This window comes from Stegostoma tigrinum, chromosome 8 (genome assembly GCF_030684315.1).
Source record: "Stegostoma tigrinum isolate sSteTig4 chromosome 8, sSteTig4.hap1, whole genome shotgun sequence".
NCBI lineage: Eukaryota > Metazoa > Chordata > Chondrichthyes > Orectolobiformes > Stegostomatidae > Stegostoma > Stegostoma tigrinum.
The window spans coordinates 3,939,170-3,961,158 of record NC_081361.1 but is presented as its reverse complement, the minus strand read 5'-3'; the positions used below and the strand labels follow the sequence as shown (position 1 = coordinate 3,961,158).

The 21,989-nt window shown below is 45.4% G+C and overlaps 1 non-coding gene across 1 annotated transcript; it reads left to right on the top strand.

Annotated features, from left to right (window-relative positions):
* The first annotated feature begins 17,214 nt into the window (after positions 1–17,214).
* On the top strand, positions 17,215–17,296 carry trnas-uga (transfer RNA serine (anticodon UGA)). Its single transcript has one exon. It is a non-coding gene; the product is annotated as a tRNA-Ser (tRNA).
* The last annotated feature ends 4,693 nt before the right edge of the window (positions 17,297–21,989 follow it).

Below are 21,989 nucleotides of genomic sequence, written 5' to 3'. Positions count from 1 at the left end.
GCTTCACTGTGCCCATTCTCCACAATGAGTACATGGGGAGAACTTTTAGTGTCATTCTCTTGACTTCTCCCTGGAACTCAGTGCTACTTTTAACATAATGATCTAATTCATTTTTCAATAATTTGATTGAACCTGCTTTTTTGTGACAATCAGACAGTGATTACAGATCGTAGGCAACCCCTGTGTGAAAAAAAAGTTTCTCATGTCATTTTTATTTATTTTCCCAATCACTTTAATTCTCTGCCTAATTGTTCTCGATCCTTTCATGCAAGGGAGCATTTTCTCCTTGCTGACTCTGCATAGATACCTCATGACTTGGAAGGTTCAAATAAACCCACTTTTACCCTTCGGTTCTCCAAGGAGAACTGCTCCAACTTTCCAAACCATCTTCACTGCTGACATTCCACATATCCGGCACAATTAACGTGATCCTGCTCAGCGCTGTCTCCACTCACCTCGCGTACACATTTACTGATGTTATCTGCCCAAATATTAGTGAGAATCCAAGTGGAGCATAATTCAACGCCAGACTGCATGGATAAATGATCTGAATGACTTGTTTTGACTTTCACTATTTGCGTTGCCGCGCCATGCTCACTCCAATGACACCTCTGCTTCAGAAGCTCAATCTTATTTCAAGAATCCCTACTTTGTGAAATGCTACCCAATTCTCAAAAAGCTGATCGGGCGACCTGGCAAAACGAATATCAAACAACCAGAGCTCGTCCGACATTTGAATCTGGAACCTCTCACATTCTGGTTGACTACAAATGAGCCAGTAAAACTCTTGCATTTCTACCACAGAATTATGTGTGAAACAGAAGACCATTTGAAGAACATCTTCCCATTCTGTCTCCCTGCTCCCGGGTGGTATTGTTACTCCCTTGCCCTGGGACGGGACACTCTTCAGTTGCGGCTTGAACCATTTTCTTCCTCTTGCAAACAGTACTTGGAGAGAGAGATAGAGGGGCATATGCGCTCTTCTGATCCCTCGCAATTACTTGAGGGGGTGGTCAGTGGCACACATGCACAGGAAATCAGCATCTTTGGTTGGGAACTTCTGACAAATGTCTGTCATCCAAGACAGAGAAAGATGTTGAGCTGCTGGGAAAGAGAGAAATGGACACCAGAGATTCTTCTCTCAGGTAAATAGTGTGAATTATTTTGTACAGCCTGATTGTTGTTCATAATTTGTCTTCACACAGCAAACCTGCATAAAGACTTTTGCAACATGGCCATCGGTTACTTTGCTGCAACCGGGCACGAGTTATATCTCTTACATCTGACGCCAGAAATCCCACATTAAGAGCATCTGCGTAGAACTCTCACTCATGGCCTCAAACCCGTGCAAAAAAGAAACTGTTCAGCACATCGAGCCCAAGGAGAGTTTCTTGTCACTTTTATCTCTCTGTGGTTATTTAGGAGCGGGGATTTCTGTCCTAATAATAGTGCCTGTGTTGCTATGCTGTCTCCAATAGGCTGATCCATGACTTGATTTATTGCGGTCACGATCCTCTTGTTATTCACAACTTTCCATTTCTTTGGGAGGACCCTGTTGTCTGAAACAGAGTAGGGAATTACTGCAGGTTTCCAGAGCATTGAGCACACTGCATTTCATGCGTCTCATCTTCATTTGTTTTATATGGAGGTTTCATCCAGTGTCGTATTGCTTGTGCTAACATCCTGAGGTATCTGTTTTTGTTATCAACAAGTGTTTCCTTTGCTCTCTCATGACTTCAGGAAGTCGGAACTAATTGAACACAACTTTCTTTTGGCGGGGTGGGGGGGTGCCAGTTGATTGGGAGATTTGGCACAATGGTTGGAAGCTATAATGGACCGTGTGGGATTTGAACTGGGGGCTTCTCGTGTAGCCATAATGCACAATCTTCAAAGCAACAATCATACCCCTGAACCAATGACCCGGTACAGCTAAAAAAAACCCTTCTGACAAACCAGCCATTGCCACCAATTGCACCCAGCTTTGAACCAGCTGAGACTCACTCACAATGAAGTGCATTCCATGTTGCTCCTGGAATTCAAAAGAGCAAAGGGTCTCAAGAATACCTTCTTATTTTGTCTCCCTGCTCTTGACACAGTTTATAAAATTCAGGCTCACCGTTAATGTGAAGAAGTGCGGTCAGGCTGTGGTTCCCGCTCCTGAAGTTGGATAATGATCACTGTCGCTGTGTCCGGTGAGAGGAAATGAATCACTGTTGGTTGGAAACATTTCTTTCCGAACTCTCTGTCACTCTACTACAACAGGAGGAGCGGGAAACTCCTGAAAATTGCAAATAAATTGGGTGTCTGTTGGTTAATTAATAAAAGATCAGGATAATAGTATTAAAATGGTGCTGTCACCATCTGAAAGAAGAGGCTGCCCAGATGGAGGTGGCTGTGTGTTTAAACCCCATGATGAACAATTGGTGTATTACTTTGCACATGAAGGGAACAGGGCATTCTCTCCAAAACATGGGGCACACCACATCCCGAAACTATGTTCTCGTGTAAAAGTGCCAAGACATTTGAAACCAATCAAAAACAAGACTTTGATCAATCTATGTTGTCACCAACAACCTCTGCCCTCACATCGACTCCAGGGCAGATCCAGGGCTTATTCCCGACTCTCTATCAGGTGCAATGAGAGACGAAGGATCTGAGTGGGAAGAAACAACTGAAGAGATTCCTCTATCGGATATTGTTCGGTTAATTCAGCCACCAAAACACAATATTTCTCTCATTTCACCAAGAAAAGTGTCATGAGCATCATTAATAGAAATACAGAATCCTCGGATTTGTTTAATGTGAGGCCAGACACGAAAGTGCCTGTGATTGTAATGCACGACAAAGATGCTTTGCGATCTCAGACAGACTTTGATTTCACAACAAACCACGCTCCCAAGCTGTCGAAGATTTTCGTGAAAAGAAGCCAAACAGCGAGTAGAGTACACCGTTGCAGACAATAAGTTCTTGTTCAGGATTTGAACGTGGGACCTCTCACAAGCCTTTTAATAACCTGAAATGAGAATCATATTTCGACACTAACATAGCCAACTACACCTTTCACTTGTAGCCGAGGCGACCCTCATACAATAACATTTTTCCCAAACTCAGATGTCAGAGGCTTGTTTCAAGGTTCCATCTGCTCAAAGGCTGTGTAATAATATCTCTCAACAGGCTGATTGCATTTTTAAAAATCTCAGTTCGGGCAGTGAAAGCAACAACGAACAGTTTCTTCCCATTCTGCCCCTGCTCTGGGGCAGTTGCTATTTTCTCTTTTTCCCCCAGGACCGGAGTCTCTTCAATGGCAGATGGATTAAACCATTTCCTTCCATGGGCAGGCAGTGCTTGGAGATGGTATACGTTTTGCAGCTCCTTCTTAAACACTGGAAGGGCAAAGAAGCAGAAGAGGCAGAATCAGATGTCAGGGAATTATTTATGGTAAGAGGGAACTTTAGTCAACTGACAGGAATCAGAAACAAAGAGGAGAAGAAAGAAGTCAAAACTGGGGACTATTCTGTTTAGAAACTTAATATGGGATCTTTATGTGCAGTCTGTTTGATTTCAGGATTCAACTTCACACAGCAATCTTGCAGCAAATAAACTTTACGACACCGACATCGGTTCACTTGCTGCGACCCAGCAGGAATTAATTACTGACGCCGATAGTCCCAGATTAAGAGAAACCGATTGAAACACTTATTCAGTGAGTGTCATTCCCAACGTTTATGAGCAGCGGGGCTGCAGGTAGTTCAACGCGGAAGGGAGGGTTAAAAATGAGCCATTGTTTCTCCCTCACACGCCCACTCTGTCACAGAGACAGTAGAAAATGTCAGGAGTCACAGGATACCAGGCTTTCATTCCACAGGGTTGTGTGAAGTCACATGCTTTCAAAACGCTGCTCCTCCTTCAGGTGAAGTGGCACTTTCCACCGGCATCTCCACATCTCAGAGACAGGGATAGTGACGCCATAAACCTACAGCGTGATTCCAGTGCAGAAAGAAGCCGTTCAGCTCATCGAGTCCACGGTCACTCTCTGACCCTTGTATCTCTCTGAGATTATTCACTATCTGTAATGGCTATCCTAATAATGGTGTATCGTGTTTGTCCCATGACTTTTTCTCCGATATGATAATCCTCGTGTCATTCACAACTTTTCATTTTGCCGGGCGGACGTTGCTGTCTGAAACAGCGTGAGCAACTGCCGGAGGGTGTCCTGTGCGTGGAGCACACCACAACTGATGCGTTTCACATTCAACGATTTACTCCTGCCATGTCAGAGAACAGCTTTAATCAGATCATAGCAGACCAACAGAGAACAGGAGAATACCACGCAGACCTTCACAAGTGTGTCACCTCACCAGCGTAAACTTGACCCATATATCAGTATGGGATATTTATTTCAGATGCATGGTGTTGCTGGAAGCGGATCAAAATGCATCACAATGATGAGGTCTGATTTCGATGAGATCAAGATCAGTTTGAGATCCCTGAGAGTCTTTGCAGTGAACATTTATCACATGGGGTAGAAGGAAGCAAGATTAAAACAACCTCTGCCCATAGTCAACAGATATCATCGCTGGTGGTGAAAAGTCCGGTATAAATACAACTCTCTTTATCTTCAAGGCTCTAAAATACGATCCCCCTGTTTACTGGTCCTGATCTGTGGAAACAGTTTCTCACTGTCTGCTTCATCCAAACACATAGCGGCAAGAAATATCTGTTTAATATGATTTTCACTGAACAGAACAATCCCAGCCTTTGGAGTCCGTCCAAAAAATCCAAATTCCCTCATCCTTGGGCATGCTGAGGCTGGAGAGTTGCGTCGCAAATTTAGGAATAACGTTCATTTGGTCGGTGGAAGCATGGAAGCGAAACAAAACAGAAATCCAATCTCCAGCTAAGTGAATCTTTAAAAACTTTTTGTAATCCAACTGGAAGAAAATGGGATAATAATCTGCCATTAGAGTGAACCCGGTGCAGGAGAAGAGGCAAACAGAACCATCCGGGGAGCAGAGATACAGATTGAGAAGAAAATGTTACTGAAACTTTTCAGTTGCTTCGAATTCCCGAAACAATGCGAAATGTACCGCACTCTCGGGGTTTGGGGTTTTGGGGGTGGGGGGGGGGCGTGGTGTGCAGAATACCTTTATACAGGCAGCTTGTTGGTCGAGAGGCATGATTCTCACGTAGGGTCATGTACAATACTGACATGCAGGAGGTCCCAGGTGTAAATCCCGCATGAGCTCTGTTTTTTTTTAACTCTCACTTTTGCCAAAAAAAAAACTTGCTTCAATGAAGAGATAATGGGAACTGCAGATGCTGGAGAATTCCAAGATAATAAAATGTGAGGCTGGATGAACACAGCAGGCCAAGCAGCATCTCAGGAGCACAAAAGCTGACGTTTCGGGCCTAGACCCTTCATCAGAGAGGGGGATGGGGAGAGGGAGCTGGAATAAATAGGGAGAGAGGGGGAGGCGGACCGAAGATGGAGAGTAAAGAAGATAGGTGGAGAGAGTATAGGTGGGGAGGTAGGGAGGGGATAGGTCAGTCCAGGGAGGTGTAAAGAACCTATACTCTCACCTATACTCTCTCCACCTATCTTCTTTACTCTCCATCTTCGGTCCGCCTCCCCCTCTCTCCCTATTTATTCCAGCTCCCTCTCCCCATCCCCCTCTCTGATGAAGGGTCGAGGCCCGAAACGTCAGCTTTTGTGCTCCTGAGATGCTGCTTGGCCTGCTGTGTTCATCCAGCCTCACATTTTATTATCTTTGCTTCAATGAAGCCCGTCATAGGAATGGGGCAAAGCTATGATTGCAGCGAACACAACAAGGGAAAAGAATTGTTCAAATTGAAAACGAATGCTCTTGTTCAACACAATCCTACTCTAAATGAATTTGCAGATAGAAAGAACTGCAAATGCTAGAGTCAGAATCGTCACACCATGGAGCTGGATAAACACAGTGGATCAGGTAGCATCAGATTAGAAGGAGTTTTGATGCTTTGGTCCTGGGCTATTCATCAGAGTGAATAGTCCAGCTGTACTATTGATCAATTATATGCATGTGAAACTTCAGGTCGATGGGATGGGAAGCAATTCGAGACAGCACTGAACAGGTTCATGTGAATGGTGACATGTATGAGCAAAGTCAGCAATCTAGAGAGATTGGTAAGTTGAGACAGTTCTCCTTGCTGAACGGAAAACTGGTTTGATTGAAACTTCCCAGGTCATGACGGGTATGAACAGAGGAAATCAGGGGGTGAAAATGCTCACACCCCTGAAAGGATCGAGAACGATCAGGCAGAGACTTAAAGTCATGAGGAAAACGTCAGAGTGACATGCAAATGAGCGTTTTTTGACAAAAAGTAATGAAGGCCTGCAAATGACACATTTGACTGCGACAGAGGCAGATTCATTCACCACAAAACGGAATTCGATCGTTATTGTTAAAAGTAACAATATGCTGAGTTACAGGGAGAAGGCAAAAGAGGTACTCATTTACTCATTGCGGGGAGCGGGCACAGCTAGGCTGGCTGCATGGTTTCCATTTGCTTTGTGACAAATGTTTTGATTCTGAATGGAATCAGATTTTGACCAACAGAGTGTGGGAACTGAGACAGCGGTTATACTTACACAGCCATGGCACGTTTGTGCAACAGAATAATACACAACAATAGTGAAGATCTCTTGGCATCATTCTTGCCGGTACATTCCACAAACCAGATGTAAAGCTGAATCCTTGTCTGAACAAAACCACTGCATCCAACAGCAAAGTGGTGCAATGGGAGCATGCTGGCACCATAACTGTGAGGTAAAAGCATCAGAAACCATCCTCTCCTCTTTGCACCAGGTGCGTCATGTTTTGTTCTGTGTTTTGATCAATTTTCCCCTTCTCATAGTTTCATGTGTGTGAAATTAAATATCACATACTGAAACACGGGTCAAATTTAGACAGGTGAGGTTACATGCTTGTGACGGTCTGAAAGTTCTTCTGCTGTTCTCAGTCGGTCGCCTCTGAACTGATTTGTAAACCTTTTCTCTGAGACGGGAATAAACTGGGGAAGTTGAAACACATTCTTCCATGCCCTGCAGTAATTCTCCATGCTAAGATGCAAATAACAAGAGGAGCAGAATGTCGGAGACAGCATCACGGCATAGGCACCATTATTAAGGCAAGATATCACCAATTGGGAAAACACCTCAGAGAAATACAAGTGACAGAGAGTAGATGGGCCGAACGGCTTCATTCTGCGTGGGAATGACACCATGGGGTTATGACATCACTCTCCCTGTCTCTGTGAGGGAGCGGGTGGGGGAGAAACAATGGCTCATTATTAACCCTCCCTTCCGCTTTGTACTGTCTGCAGCCCCGTAGCTCAGGGCCCATGGGGATGTCTCTCAGTGAGCGAGTGTTTCACTCAGATTCACATAACGTGGTCAGACATTAACTCCTGCAGTGGATGCAGCAAAGAAACTAATGCCAGCTTTGCAAAAGACTGCCTGCGGGATTGTTGTTTGAAGACTAATCCTGAAAATCAAACAGGCTGCACCAGAAAAGAACTTATTTTAATTTACCCAAGGGAAGAGTCTCCTGTGTCCACTTATCTCTTTCCCACTAGCTCACCGTCTTTCTATCTCTCGGATAGCAGGCGTTGGGGAAAAGTTCACAATTTGATAATTACCTGCATATGCGTGTAACTGACTCACCCACCCCAAGTGACTGAGAGGGAGGAGATCGAAAGGGCACTGCCCTTCCCCAGCACTGCTTGCAGGCAGAAAAACAATGTTTTAATGAGACGGTTCTGGGCTAATGGACAAACAGCACCGCCCTGCAGCAGGGAGACAGAATGAGACGATGATGTTCTGGAAGTTGTTTGATCCTTGGAATTCCTGAAGCAATGTGGGATGTATGTCACATGAAGTGAGTCTCAGTTGGTTGGGGAGTTGGCCATTTGGCCTACAGGTGGCTCATTGATCCAGGGATATGATTCTTGCTTTGGATCTTACAGCATTTAGAAGTGCCAGAGGGCCCTGTCTCGTATCCCACACAACCACACTCATTTTGTCAAAATACCCAATTAATTAACTCAAAAAGCAGCTTCGTGAAATGCGGTCGAACTGCTTGACTTTGGGATAGACTAGAAGTACCGTTCTGTGTTCAGTGTTCTGGAAGTTGTTTGATCCTTGGAATTCCTGAAGCAATGTGGGATGTATGTCACATGAAGTGAGTCTCAGTTGGTTGGGGAGTTGGCCATTTGGCCTACAGGTGGCTCATTGATCCAGGGATATGATTCTTGCTTTGGATCTTACAGCATTTAGAAGTGCCAGAGGGCCCTGTCTCGTATCCCACACAACCACACTCATTTTGTCAAAATACCCAATTAATTAACTCAAAAAGCAGCTTCGTGAAATGCGGTCGAACTGCTTGACTTTGGGATAGACTAGAAGTACCGTTCTGTGTTCAGTGAAAAAGGCAAAGGGGCGCACTTGTTCAAAGGAAGAGGAAGAGTTTTAGGATGTTCACACAGGCACTCGGACTCTGAATCCTTAGGCTGAAGTATTGCTCAATTTCGAGTGTGAAACTTCAGAAAACAGGAATGTGATATGATTGGAGGTAGCGGTGAACAGGTTCATGTGAATGGTGGTCAAAGAGGAGACTGGAAACACACAACAGGCCAGGCTGCATCAAAACAAAATGTTTCTGGAGGCAGTGAAGGTGTTGTGAGTAAGGAGCATCAAAGATGGGTCCAAATATTGAAGGTTTAAAATGTACCTGTATGTCAGAAATGAAGATGGGTTGGAAAGTTGAGACATTTCTCCTTGGGGAACAGAAGTCTGTAAAGCGATCCGAATGCAGCTCTCCAAGTCACAAGGGGTCTAGACAGTGGAAATAAAGGCGTGAAAGTGCTACCACACCACACCTGAAAGGATTGAGAATGACGAGGCAGAGATTGGAAGGCATGAGGAAAACGAAGTAAAAGTGACTTCAGGAAGAACGCTCTCTCACAAGGAGTGGTTAGGATCGGTAAATCAATATCTGACAGCGACAGAGGCAGATTCAATCAACACATAACGGAATTGGACAGTAATGTTATAAGTACCTGTGCAGATGCTACAGGGAGAAGGCAAAAGATTGATACTGAAAGTGATAATCATTTGCTTATTGTGGAGACGTGGCAAAACTAAGGTAGGGTGCCTGGCCTCTGTCTGTGCTGTGACAAGTTTTGTGATTCTGAGTGAAATCGACCAACAGAACGTGGGAAATAAGACAAAAGTTATATTTGCACAGCTGTGACACGTCTGTGCAACAAAACAACAGTGAAAAACATTTAACATCATCCTCGAATGGAAATGCTGCACTGCAGATGGAAAGTTGAATACTTGCCTGTGAAGCTCGCCCAACAATGTAGCAGAGTGGCGCAGTGGGTGATGCTGGGGTCATAACCCAGAAATCGCTGGATCAAAACCATCCTCTGCTATTTTCTGCAGGTGAGAGTTGTGGTTTGCAGTGGCCTGCACCACACATTTTAATCAGCTCTCTGCTTTGCTCAGCTTCACGTATCTGAAATAAATTCCTCATGTTGATGCACTGGCCAAGTTCACACAGGAGAGCTGATACACTTGTGAAGGTCTGAATGGTCTTCTCCTGTTTTCAGTCTGTCTGCTCCGAACGGAATGTAAAACTTCCTCTCTGAGATGGGAATAAACCGGTGAAGTAGAAACTCATTACTTGCAGTATTTTTGTTTTCATGCCTGGCAATAATTCCCCACGCTGTTTCAGGCATGAATGACAAAAGAATCAGGATGTCAGAGACTGCATCATGACACAGACAGAGTTCACCATTATTAGGGACAGATATCACCGATTGTGAATAACTACAGAGAAATACAAGAGGCAGCGAGTCGCTGTGCAATCTATGGGCTGAACAGCTTCTTTCTGCACGGGAATGACACCATGGATTTATGATGTCACTCTCCATGTCTCTGTGAGGGAGCGGGTGGGGAAGAAACAATGGCTCATTATTAAACCTCCCTTCTGCGTTGTACAGTCTGCAGCCCCGCGACTCAGGGCCGTTGGGAATGTCTCTCAGTGTGTGAGTGCTTCACTCGGATTCTCTCAACGTGGGACTGTGGTGTCAGACATTAACTCCGGCTGTGGAGATCACAAACAAACGGACGCCCGGTGTACGGACAAGTTCTGAACATCAAACAGGCTGCACAGAATGATCGCATTTTAAGTTGCTGAAGAGATTAATCTCTAGTTTTGTCTTCTATCTTTCCCAGCAGCTCTCCATCTTTCTGTCTGCCTCTGATAAATGTCATTTGATGAAATTTCAAAATCACCATTTACAACTTGCCGTATAAGTCTGACTCCACCCCTTCTGCTCCTTCCTTCTTCCAGTGTTTGAGAGACAGCGACAAAGTGTGGACCACCCCCAGCACTGCCTGCCCGTGGCCAAATAGTTTAACGAGTCTGCCGATGGAGAGAGCTCTGCCTCCGGGATAGTGAGACAGAATAAACAGAAAATGTTCATTGCTGCATTCATTGAAGCAACAGGGAATAGGATTTTTTTAAGCAACACGTTCAGATATGTTCTTACATACCTCTGGAGCAGATAGAACTTCAACTCTGTCTGCTACATCCGAGGTAGGGAGATCATCACTGCATGATTGGCACCTCATTTATTGTTAAGTGGTGCATCAGCAGACTGCGTCATTGGTCTTGTGGTCTGATTCTCACATCAGGTGGCTGTTAGAAATGTGAGACGTTGCTGGCGTGAATCCTGCAAGAGCCGTTGTTGCCTCTGATTTTTTTTAATATTCAGGGGAGCATGCGGTGGTTCTTTATGAAATTGATTTCAGTCTATGATTGCGAAGGGTGTTTGCTGCAAATATGTCACATGCATCCACTTCACCGGACGAACGTTTAGGGTTAGTAATTGTGTGAAATAATGTTTCACTAGATTGGTTCGTAAACTGGCGCAGTAACTGAATAAAACGATGCCAAGTCTCAGCAGAGAAACAGATGACAATGAAACAGGCATCTGAGGACAAATTTGCTTCTTTTGCAAGTGAAATTTACTGCTTCCCAACGTGGGGTCCATTGAAGTGAAGCAGCAACAGAGGCTACCTTTGCTGGTGCTCACCTCATGTATCACATTTCCACCTTGGTCCCCGTAAAAATCTCAACTCAACTAGAAGCCAGGTGCCCACTGTGGGCCAGTGGCGTAATGGATAATGCGTCTGGCTTCGGATCAGAAGATTGCAGGTTCGAGTCCTGCCTGGCTTGAGCACGGCTCGCCCATTTTCAAGGCTAGAAAGCTGACATGTTCATCTGAATTTGGAATATATGGCGGGTGATTTTGTTGTCAGATTCCGCGAAGCTAAACTATGAAATTGGAAGTTGTGCATGAGCAGGGGACCTTTTCAGCTCACTGTTGGTTTCATTTCCGAGCTCACAACAACAGGTTTCATTGCCTGGAGAATTTGTTTGTGTTCTATGTAAATCTGCCTTTTGTCGGCGAAACATGTGTGGGGACACAGAGTGAATGTGAAGCACCTGGAGTCAGTGTCATCCTGAGGGATGTGTCCGTATATCTCCCTCTGTGGCTGAACGTGAGGATGAGTTCCATAAGTGGGCTGTAACACAGCTTTACTGTCACAAAACCTTGATTACAGTGTTAATCTCATTGATATTTGCCCTTCATACATCAGAATGCACAACACGGTGTGCCAAATACTGGAAACTGAGATTAGGATAGATAGATACCTGATGACGCGCACTGACACAATGGCCCAGATAGTCATTTTTTTCCACGTGATAAAAACTCGAAGACAAGGAGAAACTGACCTGTAACCAAAAGGATCAATAATGGAAAGGCAAAAACAATGTCATTGTGAAATGATACAAGCCCTCCAGCGTGTTCCCTTGTTGTCTCGTGGTTCAGATTTGGTGTTTTTGGATCCACCTGGTTTGAAATATTGAGTTGAAGATCTTCCCTCCTAGCTTTTAGAGACACCAGCTTTGCTGACTCATTGTAATTTTATTCATTAACTGGCACGACTGGCTCGGCAGCATTCAATCAATCAACCACATTGCTGTGGGTCTGGGGTCACATGTAGGCCAGACCAGGTAAGGGTGGGCAGTTTTCATCCCGAAAGGGCATTAGTGTCCCGGATGTGTTCTTCTGACAATCGATTGCATGGATTGCATCACCTCCCCTATGAGGGAAGGAAAGGGGCTGTGAGGTAACTAACTGTGTCCCAAACAGTATTCAAGCTAACATGAAACAAAGAACTGCGGATGCTGGAAAACTGAAACAAAAACAGGAATTGACAGAGTGACCCAGCAGGCCTGTGGAGAGATACAGAGTTAACGTTTCAGATCCTCTAAGCATTCGTCAGAACCAGGTCAGTTTTGCCCCTCTATATTATAACACCAGGGAAATTATCGCTTTTGTCTGTCGAATCAGTATATTTATCAAAATATCGCATTAGTTTCCAGTCATCAACTTTACAACTTTAACAGATTTTTATCTGCTGTAATGCTGCTTCCGTCTCCCTCAGTTGGTGAAAGGCTCTGCTTGTATGGAATTATTTGCCTTTTCCTTTCAGTTAGTTAGCAGCAGTGTTTAATGGAGAATTGGTCCTTTTAGTGTCTACCTCAATATGCATCTCTGCTTGTCTTTGCTTATTCACTTCATCCCCTTTTATATTCTTCGACTCTCTAACCATCCATATTGAGGGCAGCACGGTGGCACAGTGCTCGGGATCAGCGTTTAATTCCAGCCTTGGGCGGCTGTCTGTGTGTAATTTGTGAAATCTCCCTGCGTCTGCATGGGTTTCCTCCCACAGTCCAAAGATGTGCAGGGTGGGTGGATTGGCCGTGCTAAATTGCCCTTGGTGCTTAAGGAGGTGTAGATTAGGTAGGCTATAGGCAAATGGGTCGAGGTGGGATGCTCTGAGGTTCAGTGTGGACTTGTTGGGACAAAGGGCCTGTTTCCACACTGTAGGGGTTCAATATCTATATCCCGCATTTCCCATTGCTGCTCTTTGAAAAGTCTGGAAATCAGAGAGTATTTGAGACTGGAGCTGCTGAGAGGCTTCCCCATCACAACCAACACTCCCAACCCAGTTGTAAAGCTTGGAACTGGGCTGACATTCTCCAAATAGAGTTTCTGTCAATGAGGACCGAACAAAGGATGTACTTATTCCCTCAAAACATGGTGAGTGTTTAGACTTCTAAATAGAATTCCTAATCCACCAGAAAAGAAACAAATTGCTGCAATTATACAATTACAGTGATGTTTTTACTGTTGGTGTAAAATGATTGAACAGGGTAACAGCAGAGAATGAGAGTGATCAGTTCGTGGTGCCTGTCTCATTAAAACAATATTCCGCAGTAGGGCTGCAGTTTATTCTGCCGGACCTTGTTATTCCTACCAAACCCCAGGATGAATTAATTGTCAGCAGGAAACCATTCCCTGATGGGGAGAAAGTAGGCGACAAGAATACCAGCACCGAATGACAATTATCTGCACTCAAACAAAGGCACCATGATCAGTTCTCTACACCGACAGGACAAGTAATGGTCGAGTGGTATTGTTGCTGGACTGTTTATTCAGAAAGCCAGGTAACTTTCTGGAGACCAAAGTTCAAATATCACTCCCAGAAGATGATGGGATTTCAATTCAATAAATAACTGTAATTTAGAATGCAATGATGGCCATAAATCCATCGTCAGGGGACCAAAACCCATGTGGTTCCCTCATGTCCTTCAGGCATCTTTGATCATTACTGATCACGCCTACATCTGACTCCAGGCCCACAGCAAACATGGTGGGTAATTCGCAACGGGCAACAGATGTTTGCCGAGCCAGTGGCACCCTCAGTCTGTGAATGAATAAAGGGGAGCAAGTAACTTTGTTGTTTAGATCAATAATATGCCAATTCAGAAACGTTGAAACGAGGAATCTTCAATGTAAAGCTCAGGCACCGCTGGGATTTTAACTCAAGATCGCCTGTTTACTACACACTTTTTTACCCATCTATAGGGCCATTTCCTTAACCCCGCAGTCACAGTAACTTGGGGAACTTTCCTGTATCAGTGTTACTCAGTGAGAATTTCAATCTTACACCACGTTTCCACATGGATTGTTGACAGCTCAATATTCTCCTGTGAAAATACATGGAAAGAGACAATTTTCTCCCGAGATAATGGGAACTGCAGATGCTGGAGAATCCAAGATAACAAAGTGTCGAGCGGGATGAAGACAGCAGGCCAGGGATCATCTGAGGAGCACAAAAGCTGACGTTTTGGGCGTGGACCCTTTGGTTTAAACCTGACAATTTCACCTGTTTCAGCTGACTGGATAAAGAGCATGGGCTCATCCTCTTGGGGCCCATGAACAAAGTTAACACACACTGAGGGAACCTAACAAGACGAATAGGTTCATTTTGGTTACTGAGCAAATGTAAAGCCTGACCCATTGGAGCCAACATTGATCTTTGCACCAATATCTCCACACTCACTTCCTGCCTCATGCCCCCGCTGCCCCTCACAGCCATTGTTACCTTTCTCTTTTGTTTCACTCCCACACTTTGCTTCTGAACGTGCTCCTGACCGTTTGTGTTCGGTTAGAAACAGCAACCCGGATGAGTGGGATAGTGCTTCATTCAATGGGATTGGATTTAATTCCCACCCCTAATTCCTCCACAGATAGATGTGATAAGTTACTTTTTAAAACACTCAAACTTCTTGGCACGTAGGTGCAGCTTTGATGCTATTAGAAAGGGAGTTCCAGGATTTAGAAGCAACGACACTGAAGGAACAGCAACATAGTTCAAACTCAGAATGGTGAGAAACTTGGAGGGAGGTTTGTTGTGGTCAAATTCCCATGAAACTGCTGCCATTATCCTTCAATGTGAAGGCAACCTCTCACTGGACTGATTCTGGTCGATTCAGAGTGCGTGTTCTGTCCATAACCAGGAACTTACTTCATTCCTACAGTTAACGGGAAGAGATACAAATCATCATTTCCTGACTGGGAATTGTACCATTGCCTGAGCAATGCAAACCCTGAATGCCAACCAGCTTCCATGACGCTAATCCTTGCGACCTGATTTGTACACAGCCCCGCGCCTGTTCCTACACCAGAAGCACCTTCACCAGTGAAGTGTCTCTCTCCAAGTTTCAAAATGATTCATATTATTGCCCTGCGTTTCAATGTGGAGAAAGCTGGGCTGTGAGAAGTGTCTTGGTCCGAAACGTCAGCTTTTGTGCTCCTGAGATGCTGCTGGGCCTGCTGTGTTCATCCAGCTTCACACTTTGTTATCTTGGATTCTCCAGCATCTGCAGTTCCCATTATCTCTGTGATAATCTGATGTTGTTCAGTAGATGTATTGCAGAAAATCTGCTGTTAGCAGGAGATAGCAAGAACTGCAGATCCTTTATTCATGCAAAGGATGAGGGCGATGTTTGGAGAGGCCAACATTTATCAGCCATTTCCAATTTCCAGAGAGGGCAGAAAAGAATCAACCACATTGCTGTGGGTCTTCAGTCACACATAAGCCATATCAGGTAAGGATGGCAGTTTCCTTCCTGAAAAGATATCAGTGAAACGGGTAGGTTTTTCCCCAACAATTGACTTAACTCCCAAAATGACTAAATATCTGTCTATCTCAGCCTTGAACATACCTCGCCTTGACAGAACACAACGGGCCAAGCAGCATCAGAGGAACAGGAAAGCTTGATGTTTCACGTCGGGACCCTTCTTCACAAATGGGGGAGGGGAAGGGGATTCTGAAATAAATAGGGAGAGGGGGAAGCGGATTGAAGATGGACAAAAGAGATGACAGGGTAAGAGAAGACTGGCAGGTCAAAGAGTCAGGGTGAGAGCCAGTGAAGGTGAATGTAGGTGTGAAGTTAAGGGGGGAATAGGTCAGTGCAGGGAGGATGGACAGGTCAGTGAGGCGGGTGAGGTTAGTGGATAGGGGATGGGGGTGGGGCTTGAGGTGGGAGGAATGGTTAGGGAGGCGGGGACGAGCCGGGGTGGTTTTGGTGTCATGTCCATCCTGGGCCTCCTTCAGTGCCACAATGACGCCACCTGAAAGATGCAGGAACAGCATCTCATATTTTGCTTGGGAACTCTGCAGCCCAAGGGTATCAATGTGGATTTCACAAGCTTCAAAATCTCCCTCCCCTGACCACATGCCAGAACGTTCTGGGAACTGGAACCACAGGCGAATGAAGAGTGAACTTTCAAATTGAGCACAAACAGTCCAGACACCTGCCACTTCTTTAAGAGGCTGGGTGTTATTGGGACATGAACTCAGCTGAGACATGGAAAGAATTCTCGTTCCTGCACATCAGGAATTCAAATCTCGGCTCCGGGACAATGAGAAAACTGAGAAATAGACACAGCACTGAAAGAGTCAAAGGGAGACAGGCCCGGTTATAGAAGATCTGGTTCCCAGTGATGTGGATGGGTCTGCAGAGGATAGGATCAGTCTGATCCCATGTCCCCTCAATGAATGTCCCAGGTTTTATTTTCGAAAAGTACAGCTGTTACAAGACAATTGTCATTCGAAGCGAAGCAGTTAAAAGTTTGAATTCACTACAAGCCCGCTTTAAGGGCTGCTGCAAGAGCTCGCCATTTTATGTGGTTCAATTGGCTGGTGCTTTCGACTGTGAAATGTGAAGTTGGTGGTTTGAGGCCACTGAGGAAGGAACAAGTGCTGTTCTCCCTCCACCAGTTCCCTTTTGACTGTACAGTTATGGGTTTTAATGTAGTCAGGAAAATGTTCACCAAACTGAAATCTTGTTAGGTGAGTGACCATAAAGTTATTTCCATGTTGTTTTAATAGGTACAATAAAGAGCTGGGAATGCTTGGAATCAGAATCAAAAGCCTAAACTGCACTACATAAAGGAGTAAACAGAGCTCTGAAGAAGTTCTGAAATGTTGACTCAAATTCTCTGCCCACAGATGCTCCCAGATCTGTTGAGGTTTTTTTTTCCTGCAATGTATATTTTCATTTGCAAATGAACGTTTATTTTATCTATTGGAATTAAACGACCCGAATCACCATGTATTACATTAAACACTTCGAAATCTGCAAAGTGATTAGATTCAAACAAACCCAGCAATAATTCATCCACAGCGTGACTGGCCATGCAAAATGACCTGAAAAGAGAAACAGAAGGGCATTTCTCTCAGTTGTCATGGCCGAGTGGTAAAGGCGATGGATTTGAAATCCATTGGGTTATTCCTGCGCAGGTTCGAATTCTGCTGACTACGGGTGAAAGCTGAGTACAAACGCAAAGGCTGTTTATGACAGGAGTCAAAGCAGGGCCAGCCAGACTTTTTACTGAGATTGCGAATGGTAGGAAAAGGCAACTCACTGCCGGTCATGTTCAAACAAACCAAACCTTCATAAAAGTTGTGATCGGTGATAATGGGAACTGCGGATGCTGTAGAATCCAAGGTAACAAAGTGTGAAGCTGGATGAACACAGCAGGCCAAGCAGCATCTCAGGAGCACAAAAGCCGACGTTTTGGATCTAGCCCCTTCATCAGAGAGGGGCATGGGGAGGGGGACCGCCTCCCCCTCTCTCCCTATTTATTTCAGAATCCTCTCCCCAGCCCCCTCTCTGATGAAGGGTCTAGGCCCGAAACGTCAGCTTTTGCTCCTGAGATGCTGCTTGGCCTGCTGTGTTCATCCAGCTCCACACTTTGTTATCTTCATAAAAGTTAACGTGTTTTCGGATATAAACTTTCAGTGACAAACATGGTGACACGGTGAGCCATTTGCTGGAACTCCAGACTAAACTTTCTCATGGCGTTAAAAGTGAAATAAGCTTTGAATTCTTGATCTGCAGGGAACGAAAATCCTTTGAAGGTCTCACCGAGAGCAGCAAAAGCGGAGGGGAAGCTGAAATAGTCCACAAGCTGCTCATGGGTATGTGCCAATTTATGAACCCCACCAACCAAATCACTGCAGTTGCTGGGAATGAAAAGAAAACACAAAAACCCAGGCTCAGCATTATGAACCTTTAGAAGGGAGGGGAGAATGAAGCGTGAATCTGTCCAACTGAACAAAGACAGTCAGGCACCTTGCCCTTCTTGAAGAGGCTCACACATTGACTCTGATATTCTCGAGGACATTTGTTGCTGTGTGTGCAAGTATTCTATGTAATTTTCTCCTACAAGGATAACATATATAAGCCATGTGGCAGCTTTTGACACCTCCTCCTACCGTCCCCCGATCATAACCCACCCCCGACCACCAAAACAGCATCTCCCAGACCACCCATAACCTCATCACCAGCAGCCTCCTACCTCATCGTTCACCAACCCCACACCGCCCGCTTCTATCCCCATCCCAAAATCCAGAAACCCGACTGCTCTGATCGACCCATCGTCCCTGCTCCTGCCCCAACGAACTTACCTCCACTTATCTCGACTCTCTTTCCTCCCCCTGGTCCAGGTGCTCCCCACCTACATCCGGGACACCACCCAATCCCTCCACCTCCTCCAAAACATTCGAATACTTGGCCGTCAACACCTCATCTTCAGCATGGATGTCCAATACCTGTATACTTGCATTCTACAAAAAAGCTCTCTGCTTCTTCCTGTCCCGCAAGCCAGGCCAGTCCCCCTTCACCGATATCCACGTAACCGAACTCGTCATTAATCTGATCAACTTCTCCTTCAACTCTTCCCACTTCCTGCAGATGAAAGGGGTGGCCACAGTGGCACAAGCTATACCTGCCTCTTTGTGGGAAATGTGGAATAGCCCCTTTCCCACAGTTACACTGGCCCTATCCCCCCACCTCTTCCTGTGTTACATCGATAACTGTATCAGTGCCGCTCCATTCTCCCACGAGGAGCTCGAACATTTCATCCACATTAGTAACACCTTCCACCCCCAACCTGACGTTCACCTGGGCCATTTCGGATACCTGTCTGTCCTTTCTAGACCTCTCTGCTCCTCAGATGAGGTGTTGTACTCCCGGACACCTGAGATGTCCTTGTTTTTCAAGGACGGCAATGACCACACACACACACATACAAACACCCCCCACACAAACAAACACACACACACACACACACACACACACACACACAAACCCCCCCCCCCCAACAGTGGTTGAAAATACCCTCTGCATCTCCTGCGTTTCCCGCACCTCAGCCCTTACATTCCCTCCCCGCAATAAAAACAAATAGAGAATTCCCTTTGTCCTCACGTGTCACCCCATCAATCTCCGGATCCAACAGATCACTCTCCACCACTTTCACTACCCGCAATGTGACCCCACCACCAAAGACATTTTTCCCTCCCCACCCTGATCTGCTTTCTGGAGGGACCACACTCTCCACGACTCCCTCTTCCACTCCACACTTCCCACTCGCCCAACCAGCCCTGGCACCTTTCCCTGCAACCGCAGGAAGTGCTACACCTGCCCCTACACCTCCCTCCTCACTTCCATCCCAGGCCCAGAGAAAACCTTCCACACTAAACAGATGTTCACCTGCACCTCTGCTGATGAGGTCTTTTGTATCCACTGCTCCCAATGTGGCTTCCTCTACATCGGGGAGAACAAGCGCAGGCTCAGAGATCACAGAGAGCATCAACACTAATTTTGTGACAAACAACAACACCTCCCAGTCGTAAACCACTTCAACTCCACTTCCCATTCCCTTGATGACATGACCATCCTAGGCCTCCTCCAGTGTCACAACGATGCCACCCGAAGGTTGGAGGAACAGCACCTCATATTCTGCTTGGCAACCCTGCAGCCCAGTGGTATTAATGTGGACTTCACAAGCTTCAATATCTCCTCAACACTGACCTCATCCCAAGATCAGCTCCCGTTCATCCCTCCCTCCTTGACTTGTCCATCTTCTCTCCCACATCCACCCCTCCCTCCTCACTGACCAACCCACATCCCCACTCCCTTCCTACACTCACCTCTACAAGCTTCATAAGACCTGTCCCTCTTCTTTCTCACCCTATCCGCTCCTCTATCTACCTGCTGTCACTGTCTCCCCATTTACTTCGGTGACCCCTCCCTCTCCCCATTTCTGAAGGGCCCAGACCTGAAATGTCAATTTTCATGCTCCTCCGATGCTGCCCAGCCTGCTGTGTTCACTCAGCTCCACACCTTGTTATATCAGACGCTTCTTTTGTCTCTACTTCTCCATCACCACTCCCCTTGGTTTAAAAACTTTTTTCAGTGAAATTCTCCTATTCTTCACCCGCTGATTCCCTTTGTTCGCCATCCCCCTCCCGCTCCGCGTGCCGTTGCTGACCGACCTGAACCAATCTCCCGGTTTCGGAGTCCACAGCAGAGAAAAAGGCCCTTTGGCCCATCGAATCATTGCAGTCAAATAGCTGTTCAAGTGTCATTTCCAGCACTTTTCCCAGAGACGTGTCTGAAATGGCGTCACAATTAAACAGAAATTGCTGAAAAAACTCTGTACGTCTGGCACCATCTGCGGAGAGAATAGATCTAAGGAAGGGAAACTCGACACGAAAAGTTAACTCTGATTTCTCTTCACAGATGCTGCCAGACCTGCAGAACTTTGTCAACAATTTCTGTTTTGTTTCTGATATACAACATCCACAGTTCTTTCAGCGCTTATTTTTATACATCGAAAGGGCAGTGGAATGTGATGATGGTTTTCACCTCTCCCACATTTCCAGGCTGTGAGTTTCAGATTCCCACCATCTGAGTGAAAAAAATCCTCACATCTGATCTAAATTGTCTGTCCTTATCGCCGCCTCCCCGATCCTGATTCCACCACCAAGCACAAAGATTCATCTTGTTTACTCTGTCTGTTCCCCTCGTAGATGTATACATCACATTCACTTCCTCACCACCCTCCCCTCTCCCCCGTCTCTCAGTGTATAACAAAAACAGAAGTTGCTGGAAAAGCTCAGCAGGTCTGGCAGCATCTGAGAAGAAAAAGCCTGTGTTAACTTTTCAGGTGCGGTGACCCTTCCTCAGCCTATTCTGCTCTAACGAATCTGACCCCAGACTCTGAGGGTGGAGAGATTCCCTGCTGATAGATTACATTCTGCCCTGCTGGGTGTCTCTCGCATTCACTTTTAGTCTTTCAGATTTGAACCATCAGCAGTGTTCGTTCGTTCTGTAATCCTAAAACATGGTTTATACATTATCAATAATTCAATTCATTACTCCATATGTGTTTTGTAGTTTCCTTCAAACTGTGATGGATTTTCGAGAGTTTTCTCAGTTGGGAGAGAGTTTAAATGTAATTGCGATGTAACCAGCATCCCCAAATTTGAGCAGTTGCCGGATCTGCAGGCCTCCAATGCACTGGCTGATGTAAGCAGTAAAATTGGCGAAAGTTTCTTAAAACAGTGAAACATTCAGTTGTACAAGGCCTCTTCAGATCTTCGCTGACACCCTGCACACAGAACAGACAAATTGTTGATTGTGTCTCATCAGCCAAATGAGAATTCCTTACGATCCGTAACAGAAATGACTGGGTTTATTGAAGCAATTTCCCAGATTTATTCAGCGTCTGACAGTGTAATTTGCAGTCATGTGGCTTGCTCAAAGATGAGGGCAATAACTTTAAAATATTCATTTAAAATCCTGGAATAAGTCTCAAAATTGGTTTTAACGTTCTGCAGGAATAACAAAGTTATTTTGTTTCTCTCCAGCACCGTCTTGTTTTAATTTTCTTGTAATTATCTCTCTTCCTCCTCTACTTGGATCATAGGTCATCCCTTCCCTTGCTGTTCAGCTGTTAACATTTTACTCACACCATCTAACACTTTTTGATCACCGACAGAGACTTATTTTTGGACAGAGGCTCACCATTTCCGATGTGCCACAGTGAAAACCCACAATGCCCCCCTCAGAAGACAGACACAAGATGCAACCTATAGAGTACTCTTCATCATTAAATAATTTCCTAGAGCGGAGAGACTGCACGATGTTCTCCACAGCCTTCAACAT